We start from the raw sequence: 10,889 nt of genomic DNA, 5'->3' as shown, positions 1-10,889 counted from the left end.
CATGAGTTTTAAGCCACCAAGTCCGGGACGCAAACTGCAGTCGACTACGTGGGAGTCCAGTGGTATAGCCATTACGCTAACTGCTGGTCCTTCCGCTGGCAGTTAATAAAAAAAGAAAACAGAAAAATAAACTGGAAAAAAGAAAAAAATGAAACAAAGACAAAAGAGAACTTTTAGAAATGAATAGAGTATCAAGAATCTTGATATTTTAAAGCATATACATAAGATGAAATTTCTCAAGAATAGAAATAGCCAATAATGCAGAAAAAAATATTTGAAAAAATAATAGCAAAAAAATTCCAAATTTGAGAAAAAAAAAAATAAAACCACAGAACCAAAAATCTCAATGAAATATAATCACTGTTTATTGAAAAGAATTTAAGAATGTTTATAGAATTGAAAGGTATACACAAAGAAAACTACACCAAAGTACATCATAATCAAATTGCTCAAAATCAATGTTAAAATACCTTAAAAAGTGGTCCTATAGGGTTAGCAGGTGGCATGGAGTTTAAGGCACTGTACCCACATGGCTGGCTGCATCTAATGGCTTGAAAATCACAGGATGTGTGTGCATACATGCCTAATATCCCAAGAGGAGACTGGAGGAGATGAGATTGTGGTGTGGCCATTCCCTTTGGGGAGTGATTTCTTACTACCCTCCTTGCAACATCTCTCTCTGGCAGGTGCACACGTCCTATAGCAAAAAAAAAAAAAAAAAAAAAAAACAACGTCTTTTTTTGAAAAAAAAAAATCCACAAGATTACTTATCAGAAATAATGCAAGTGATGGGAACCAGCAGTTAGTGTAATGGCTATGTCGCCGGACTCCCACGTAGTCAACCACAGTTCGCGTCCCAGACCTGGTGGCTTAAAACTCACGCCGGGCGCGTGTGCGTACATGCCCAAGATCCCAAGAGGAGAATGGAGGAGAGGGGATTACAGCATGACCATTCCTCCTGGGGGGTGATTTCTTGCTTTCTGTCTCTATGTCTCTCTCTGTCTGTCTGGCAAGCGCACGCACCCTATAGTGAAAAACCTCCCCAAAAAAAGAAAAAGAAATAATGCAAGTGAGAAGACAATTGCTAAATATATTTAAGATAAAAGCAAATAACTACCAATCCAGCATTGGATATCTTATGAAAATAAATTTCAGGAATTAACTTTAATCAATATTTTTTCAGATATACAAAAGCTAGAAGAATGGGTCTAATGACTCTACAGACGCCTACCATAACAAATATTAAAGGAAGTTTTTCAGGTAGAATGGAAATAATAGCAGCTACAAATATAGATCTACAAAAAAGGAATGAAGAGCACTGTTTGTAGCACTTAGATGACAAATAAATAGCTGTAAATACCCCAAAACTAAAAACACCCATTAATAGCAAATAGATAATCACACTGTAGGGTAACACTGTTTTTCTATGCAGTCATGAACTTGTCGTTCTAAAGAGTATTGCAAATTCGGTGTTGACATTCTCTTTACTGAACCAATTATGAGTGTATTAATGTTCAAAACTTTAGTTTTTGAGGTTTAACATTTAACTTGTATTATTAATGCTGCTATCTCTATTTTATGCTATATGCTTTTGTCTAATATAGCCATATATTTTTAAAACTCCTTTATTATTCAAAATAATTACATGAGAAGTAAAAAAGTCAGTACAGAATGGCATCAAGTTAAGTAAGTCTCTCTCCTTTTAACACTTCCAGTTCACTTCCCACTCAATGGTTTCCAGTTTTAGTTCTTCTGTGGAGGTTCTATTATTTTATATAAAATGCTTTTATCTTTATTTTTTGATTCATAGAATACATCTATTTTCTCCCTTTTATAACGAATAATGTACTTATGATAAGAACTACCTGCCATACTCACTCTAAATCACTATTTCTGATTTTTATATCATCACTTATTGATCATTGAAGGTGGCCTTTATGTCTCTGATTAATAGATTTGAGCCTTTCTTGTGATACTTTATGTAAAAACATACAGTAACATGATCTAGGCACAAATATAAAGTTTGCTGAAGTTATTTATGAGACTTCTTTTAAAAAGAGACAAAATTTATCTGGAAATATCTTTATGAAACATTGTTCATCCAAGATATAGAGCTTGGCGAGAAATGAGTGCTGATTCCTATTCTTTTCCCTTTGAAACTAAAATACTAAAAAGCTTCAACTCACAGAGGAGTTGGCACTAGTTGGGAGTAGGGAAGAAAGGAATAAGTGAAGAAAGGAATAACAATGAAATTTCTGAATAAGATTCGAGAATAGGGGATAACAAAGTGAGTGGGTTTTGGTCTTAAACCATTCCTGGTTTATTTTGTAACAGGTTTTTACCTTAGGGTGCATGTGCTGGCTAGAGAGAAAGAAAGACAGAGAGAGTGAGAGGGAAACTGAGATATTACCACCCCACCCCGGGGAAATGCCGCATTGCCATCTCTTCTCCTCCATTCTCCTCTCGGGATTTTGGGCATGCATGCACATGTGCCCAGCATGAGTTTCAAGCCACCAGGTCTGGGACTCAAACCACAGTCAGCCATGTGGGTGTCCAGCAACATAATCATTATGCCATCTGCTGGTCCTGGTCTTACATCATTCTTGACTAAGAATCTTGACTGGAAGACTCTAAAGAAAGATATGTCAGTAGCACTATCTTAGGCATCTACCAGAATAGCATCCCAATTCCATTATTAGATCCAATGAATTCAAAAGCAACAAACCAACAACAATAATAGTAGATATAATAATAAAATAATATTTTCCTTACTAAGCACATAGCACATTGAATTGTTATTTTTAAGTTATCAAGTATGACTGAAAGACCACTCCAACTCTGGCATGTTGTACTGTTCATTTTCATATATCCTCCCTTTGTATGCACATCTTTTCTCCAGGCCACCACTCACACCCAGAATGTTAAGAGGCAGTCAACATGTGTTCATCTGCATAATATTCACTGTGTTTAGGCAGAGCTAATACTGCTGGCATACACCCTAATCTCTAACTTAAAGATAAGAAAATGGTAGAAAAGAAATAATTCAATTAGATTTCTTGAAGAATTGTAAAATGTAAAACACATGAAAAATCACCAAACTATTATTTTAGTCCCACAGCCACGCCCTGCGAAATGCAGTGTTATCAGACATAGGAACTTTATTTTGATACTACTCCCACTTCTACATTGAGTAGCATATTCACTAAATGGATTCAGTTACAAGGATTCAGGTACTTTGTACATAGAGCACAAAATCATTTTTAGCAATTATATAGATTAATAATTTCCTTCCATAAGGACTAGCATGTTGCAGATCAATTTTCCAGTGGTGAAAAACAAGTTACACTAAGTATGAACACATGTACATTATTTCTTTAAAAGTACTAGAGAGTTTCAAAAGTTGTCAAGACTAAAGGGTCTAGAACCCAAAGAGGAAGAAAACATAAAGAGGTAAATGTAACATTTGGTATGGCTTTTCCTCTTCAGTTATTTGTGGAGTTTCCAGGTGGTCACTGAAAAGCTAGGAAGCTGAGATATAAATAGTAACTCAGACGTTTAAAAGCTGAGCAAAATTTCTAACCATTTTACAAGACAGGGACAAAAAGTTCATGTTCAAAAGGAAAAATCCATATCAAATTATACAGACCCACAAAAGGCCTCCACATTAGGAACAGAGAGGAACCAAAATGTAATCAATCCTCCCAAAGACCTCATGACAAACTAGAATTAGCTCCGTCCTTGACTATGTTAAGGAGAATGGCCCATACCCTATCTGCCTGAAAGATGCAATTCAGCACCACTCAGTCTCCATTTATCTCTAAACTGCTCATAACCAATGTCCTACAATAAGTCAAATACTACCAAAAAAAAAAAAAAAGAAAAAGACCATGTGACCAAAAACTAAGATAGATCAAACAGAAATAGAGCCAGAGAAAAAGCAGATATTGTTATGTTCTTGAAAATCTCTTACTAATATGTTAAAGAAATTAGAAGATAAGATGAAGAATTTTATTGAAAGGAAAGGAAAGGAAAGGAAAGGAAAGGAAAGGAAAGGAAAGGAAAGGAAAGGAAAGGAAAGGAAAGGAAAGGAAAGGAAAGGAAAGGAAAGGAAAGGAAAGGAAAGGAAAGGAAAGGAAAGGAAAGGAAAGGAAAGGAAAGGAAAGGAAAGGAAAGGAAAGGAAAGGAAAGGAAAAAGAAAAATCAGATGGGATCAATGGATGGTGTAATGTTTATGTCACTGGACTCCCACATGGTCAACCACAGTTCGAGTCCTGGACCTGGTAGCTTAAAACTCATGTCAGGCATGAGTGCACATGTGAGCAAAATCCTGACAGGAGAATGGAAGAGAAAAGATTGTGGTGTGGCCATTTTCCCGGGTGATGATTTCTAGCTTTCTGTCTCTCTGTGTGTATCTCTCTCTCTCCGGTGAGCTCACATAGCCTAGAGCAAAAATCTCTCCAAAAAAAAAAAGAAAGAAAAAGAAAATGGAAATTCTAGAACTGAGAAATGCACTACCTGAAGTTAAAAGTGTAAGAGACGAGTTAACACAGACAAACAATTAATGAACTAAAAGGTCAAAAGAAAATATTCAGTCTGAAGCACCGGTGACAAAAGAATAGAAAATACAAGAGGGGACAGAAGAAGGGAGGTAGGGAAGATAAAAGACATACGGTATTCCAGGATAAGGTTTGTAGTCCTGAAGGAAAAGAAAGACTGAAGAGTTCAAAAGCAATTTTGAAGAGATAATAGCCTTAAATTTTCCAACACTGAAAGAGGACATTAAACTAGAAAACTGAAAAGTGCTACCAATCTCAATGAGAATAAATTCAGAGAAAACTACACCTGAAAACAGAAGACAAAGATAATTTGGAGCAAAGTGGGGAGTGAGGAACATTTCCTTTACACAGAATCAATAAGACTGAGAGCTGACAATTTATCAGCAATAATGGAATCCGCATGACAATAATAAAAGCTTCGCATGCTGAAAGAAAATACATAAGTACTAAATACCAACTAGAATTCTATTTCCACCCAAAATATTCAGGAAAAACAAAGGCCAAAAAAAAGACATTTTCAGACAAATAAAATAGACCTACCCTCAAGAGAATATGGAAGTGAGTGCTTCAGAAAGAAGGAAGATGGCAGTATAAAAAGGCAGGAAAGAATAAAAAGTGATAGAAAGGAGCAAAAGTGGGTCAGCTGCACTGGTACAGCAGTAACATAATGCTCTGACCTGCTGACGCCACGTGGGAAGCCCTGGGTTTGCATTCCAGGACCTCCCTGAACATGCCATGATCTTGGCTAGCTGAGGCTAGGGATGAGTCACCACATGAAGATCCTGCTAGGGTGTGTCTGTGTGTGCTTGTATGTGTGTATGTGTCTGTCTCTCTTTCTTATAGGAGAGACAAATAGACTTTTCTTTAAAAAGAAAACAATGGCACAAAAGTAGTTCATTTTAAAAAAATGTCAATTGTACAAAACAGTAATACATGTTTATGGGATTAAGAAAATATATGAAGTATATCACAACAATAACAAAGCAAGAGAGGAAGTAATTGGAGTTGAAGTTTTCTGAGATCCTCTCACCTGGAAAATTAAAAAAGATTTATTTATACTAGAAATTAATAGGTCAAGGCTGCATGGTATAATTACTAGAGTAACTATTATTGAAAGAAGAATAAAATTATATATAACTAACAAGTCAACAGAAAAGAGAAATAACACTAAATACTTAATCCAAAGAAAGTAAAAAAGAAAAACAAAGGAACATAAAAGAGTTGGAAAAATTAAAAAATATATATAATGTAGATATAAATACATCTGTAACTTACTATTAAAATTAGCTAAATACTCCATTTTAAAAATAAAAATTTTGAAAACACTTTATTCTGTTTTATGATATAGACCTTAATATTAGAATATAGAAAGGTTGAAAGATATACCAAGATAGGTAGATATAGATATATACAACTATATACATAAAATTTAACCACAAATTAAAATTTAGTAGATTTTTAAAGTAGGAAGAATTATAAGAGATAAGATGAACAAGTCATAATGATAAATAGTTTAATGCACTAAGAAGATACATTTGTTTCTAATTCCTAACTACTATCTTTAAAATATGTAAAGCAAATGGCAAAACTAAAGCTAGAATTAGATCAATCAAAAATCACAGTGATATACCTTAATACCCTTTTCTCAGTAACTGATAAGACAAACAAAATCTTATTTAAACATATATTTTAATAAAGCAAACACTCAACTTAACCTAATTAACATATATTAAACAGTGCACATACCAATGACAGTATACACATTTATTTCAAGTGCACATGAAACATAACAAAATTGATCATATGCTGAGTCACATAAATAAATAAGTAAAAAGCCTAATAAATCTCTAAAGTTTAAAAACACTAGAGAATTCTTTATTATAGTAGAATATGTTAGAAATTATAGCAAAGATTATTTTTAAAATCCAAATAGTAAGAAATTAATTTTTTTTTTTTTGGAGAGGTTTTTGCTATAGGGTGTGTGCACTCGCCAGAAAGACAGAGAGAGAGAGACAGAAAGTGAGAAATCACCCCCCAGGGAGGATGGTCATGCTGCAATCCCTTCTCCTCCATTCTCCTCTTGGGATCTTGGGCATGCACGCACACGCGCCCAGCATGAGTTTTATGCCACCGGGTCCAGGACTCAAACTGCAGTTGACTACATGAGAATCCAGCAACATAGCCATTACACTAACCGCTGGTCCCAATTACTTTTTAAAAAAGCCTATGGCTCAAAGAAAAAAAATCATAATAGAAATTAGAAAACAGTTTGACTAAATGATAACAAAACCATAATGTTTCAAATTGTAGAATGCAGCTACAGCGGTACTTGGGGGGAAACATATAGCATTGAATGCATATATTAAGGAAAAAAATACCTGAAAATAATTCTACAAGCATCCCTTTCAACAACCCAGAAAAAAAATAAATAAATAAATAAATAAATTTAAAATAGAAGGAAAACATTAAAAACAAGTAAATATTGTGAAATATAAAACAAGTGTACAATATAAAGAATCAATAAAGCCAAAACCTTTATTCATAAGCCTAATAAATAATAGTTTATTTGTTAGCCTAATAAAATTACTAAGTTTTCTGTAAGATTATTTTAAAAATAGAGAAAAGTAATAACTTGCCAATATATTAAGGAGATGTGAACATCACTATAAATTCTCCAGACATTAATAAAAGGATTACAAAAACTTTATACAAATAAATATATCATAATTATATTAAAAACAACAACATGCCTTTAAATTAAATACTACAACTTATATAATAATGAATCTCATACACAAACAGACACACTCTAATACCTCTGTGTTCAGATGACTTTACTGGTAAATTATATTTAAAAATTAAAGCAGCAGTATCCACCTTACTCAAATCTTTTAGGTAATAAAGAGGAAAAAAATGTTTTCCAACTCATTTTGTGAATACAGCACTGCCCTCATACCCAAACCAAAGATATTCAAGAAAAGGAAAATATTGACCAATATCCCTAATGAAAGTACATATTTAAACATATTCGGTAAATGTTAGCATATCTAATTCATGAATAAATTTAAAAGGAACAAGCTATTGATTCATATAATGACAGATGCATCTCTCTTTTTTTAAAGAGAGATTTTTGCTATAGGATGCATGCGTGTGCATGCACCAGGAAGACAGAAAGCGAGAAATCAGCCCCCCATGGGGATAGCCATGCCGCAATTGCTTCTCCATTCTCCTCTTGGGATTTTGGGCACATGCACACACACAACCAGAGTGAGTTTTAAGCTGCTGGGTCCAAGATTCAAACCATGGTTGACCGCGTGGGAGTCTAGCAATGTAAGCATTAAGTTATCTGCTGGTCCCATGACAGACGAATCTTAAATACATTATGCTAAGTGAAAAAAGCTATACACAAGTGACTTCACACTATGTTATTTATTCACATGACATTCTATGAAAGGCAAAACTATAAGAAATTAAAACAAATTAGTGATGGCCCAGGGGTGAAGGTAGAGAGAATAGCTGACTACGGAAGTGTTCCACAGAGCATCTTTTAGGGTGAAGGTGGTGACAGACACATGACTCTACCCAGATGTCAAAGGATGGTGTGTTACTGAGAGTGAATTTAATATATGCAAGCTGAAAAAAAATGAAACTGGCCTTTGTAACTTTGAAAACTGATGTTTTAACTAAAAATTATAAAGCTATAAACAAAAACAATCACGTCAGCACCATACTCTAGTTGGTGAATTCCTTTGTCAAAGAGATACAGATGAACAATTCTAAAACAGTTTTACTTATATGTGAGACTGAACAAATAGACTACTGGTGATGGGCCCTAGGTTTCTCACAGTCAGAAAGGAGAGTTACAGATAAACCAAAGGCAAGGCTAGAATGAACTCAATACTACTATTGCAGTAGGAGAAATCAGTATAAACTCACATTTGTCTAAATGTACTTAGTCTCTTGGAATCCATGGGTTTTGATTCCAAAATCCCCCAATAATACCAAAATCCACAGATGTTCAAGTCTCTCTCTTAAATGGCACAGTATTTGAATATAACTTACCTGTAGATTTCCATATACTTTAAATCTCTAGATTACTAGATCTCTAGATTACTCAAGATACTTAATGCATCTAAATGCTATGTAAGCAATTGTGATACTGAATTGTTCATTTATATTATTTTACTATTGTTTGCTTTTTTAATAATAGTTTTAATCTGCAGTTAGATGAGTCTGCAGGTGTGGAATACACAAATATGGAGTCCAAACTGCACACACAGATGGATGGATACAAAGACAGTTATAGTTTGTATTTGTGAACTAATATTCATACATTTATACATACATACATGTCACATATATGTGGATACATATATGCACATCTGTGTGTGTGTGTGTGTGTGTGTGTGTGTGTGTGTGTGTACCATTGTCTATATCTCCTAGCAAGATCCATTGATAAGGCCTAAAAGCAATGATTCCCCAGGGGAGTTAGCTCATCCAGTGCTTAGATCTTGGTTTCCAACAAAAAGAACAAGCACTCATTGGAAAAATGCCTGATTCTAAGTCTGGAACTGGGATATGCAAGACGATCCTCGAGCATCTTAGTAATGCCAGAAAGAAAGGAGGTGCTCCAAAACAAAAGTATGGGTACAAGTCAAAGAGACACAGGAAACAAGCTGAAAAACTTCATGGTCAAAGAAAAACTGGGCCACCCCTGCTTTAGTGGTTAAGCCAATCCCACATGACTGACCTTGGTTCAAGTCCCAGTCCTAGCAGCTTAATAAACACACTGTGCAAATGTGTTTATGCCCAAAATTCCAACAGGATGGAAAGTGGACAAGTAGGGATTGTGGCATGACCACACCCCTTTGGAGGTGTTCTCTCTCTCTCTTTCTCTATTTCTATCTGGCAATTGCATGTACCCACTGCCAAGTTCCAAAGAGAAAGAAGGAAAGAGAGGGAGAGGAAAAAGAAAGAGAGTGAGAAAGAAAAAAGAAAAAGAAAGAAGAGGAAAGAACGAAATTGAGAAACGTATTTTCATGAGGGAACATTTCCCATTTCCATTTTACTCGACAGGACAGAAAAGTATATGACTAACACTAGCAGCTTCTCAACTCTGGAAAAAGGGAGATGCTGAACTACTTGATAAATTATGGAAGAACGACTTGCATTTTATACCCATCTATTTCTGTATCTATCTGTCAAGTTTGGAACTCATAAAAGAAAAACAGGTTTATTTAGCCCTGTTCCACCCCTAATCACTGTGTGTGTGTGTGTGTGTGTGTGTGTGTGTAATTCGTATCCTGGCACTTGACTGGATTTATTTATTTATTTGTCACTTCTATGAGGTTTTTGGTGAATGCTTTAGGTTTTTCTCTTTCTAGATCATGTCATCTGCAAGAGTTCATTTCACCTCCTTCTTTCCAATTTGGATGCTATCAGTTTCTGTCTTGTGCCTAACCACTCTTGCTAGACTTTCAGTAATATTTAAAATAAGAGTGGAAACAGTAAGTCTCCCTGTATTCTAGTTTTTAGAAAAAATGTGTTCCACTTTTCCTCATTCAGTATGATGTTAGCTATGGTAATGTCATAGATGATCTTTATTATGTAGAGATATATGCCTTGTATATCTAATTTCCCAAGTGTTTTTATCATGAGGGCACATCACATTTTATCAAATGCTTTCTCTGCTTCAATTAAGATGATCATACGGTTTCTATCTTTCATCCTGTTAATGCAATGTATCATGTTTATTGATTTTCATATGGTGAAACATTTTTACATGTTTGTAATAAAGACTGCTTGACCATGGTGTATCATCTTTTTGCTGTGCTGCTTCTACTTTACTATTGTTTTGTTAAGTATTACTGTATTTGTGTTCATCAGGGATATTGTTTTATAGTTTTCTTTTTCTTAAGAGTTTTTTATTCAATTTTGTTCATTATAATCATTATTTTAATTTGCTATAGGGCATACACACTCACCAGAGAGAGGCAAAAAGACAAATAAAGTGAAAATGAGAAAGTAAGTCAACAGGTTTGGTATTCAAACCATGGTCAGCCATGTGGGAATCCAGTACCTTAACCACCGTACCACTTACTGGTTCCAGTCTATAATATTTTTTTATGTATTTATGTTTGTGTCTAATTTGGGTATTAGGATAATCCTGCCCTCCTAAATGAGTTTCAAAGGGTTCCTTCCACTAAAGTCTTTTGGAATAGTTTAATATATAATTAAAAGTAATTTACAGATAAAGAGAAGGAGATTCAAAGAAATTTAGTGACTACAATGCTGAAATAGGGCCTATGCCTGCCCAACTCCCAAACTATGCTC

At 34.6% G+C, this 10,889-nt stretch overlaps 1 pseudogene; it reads left to right on the top strand.

Moving 5' to 3' along the window:
• LOC106733897 (60S ribosomal protein L30-like) overlaps nt 1–10,889 on the top strand; it is a 68,172-nt pseudogene that overhangs the window by 33,065 nt on the left and 24,218 nt on the right.

The sequence above is a fragment of the Tupaia chinensis genome, unplaced genomic scaffold (genome assembly GCF_000334495.1).
Source record: "Tupaia chinensis unplaced genomic scaffold, TupChi_1.0 Scaffold145870_1, whole genome shotgun sequence".
NCBI lineage: Eukaryota > Metazoa > Chordata > Mammalia > Scandentia > Tupaiidae > Tupaia > Tupaia belangeri.
Note: the sequence above shows the minus strand (reverse complement) of the source record. Positions and strands in the feature narration are given on the sequence as shown.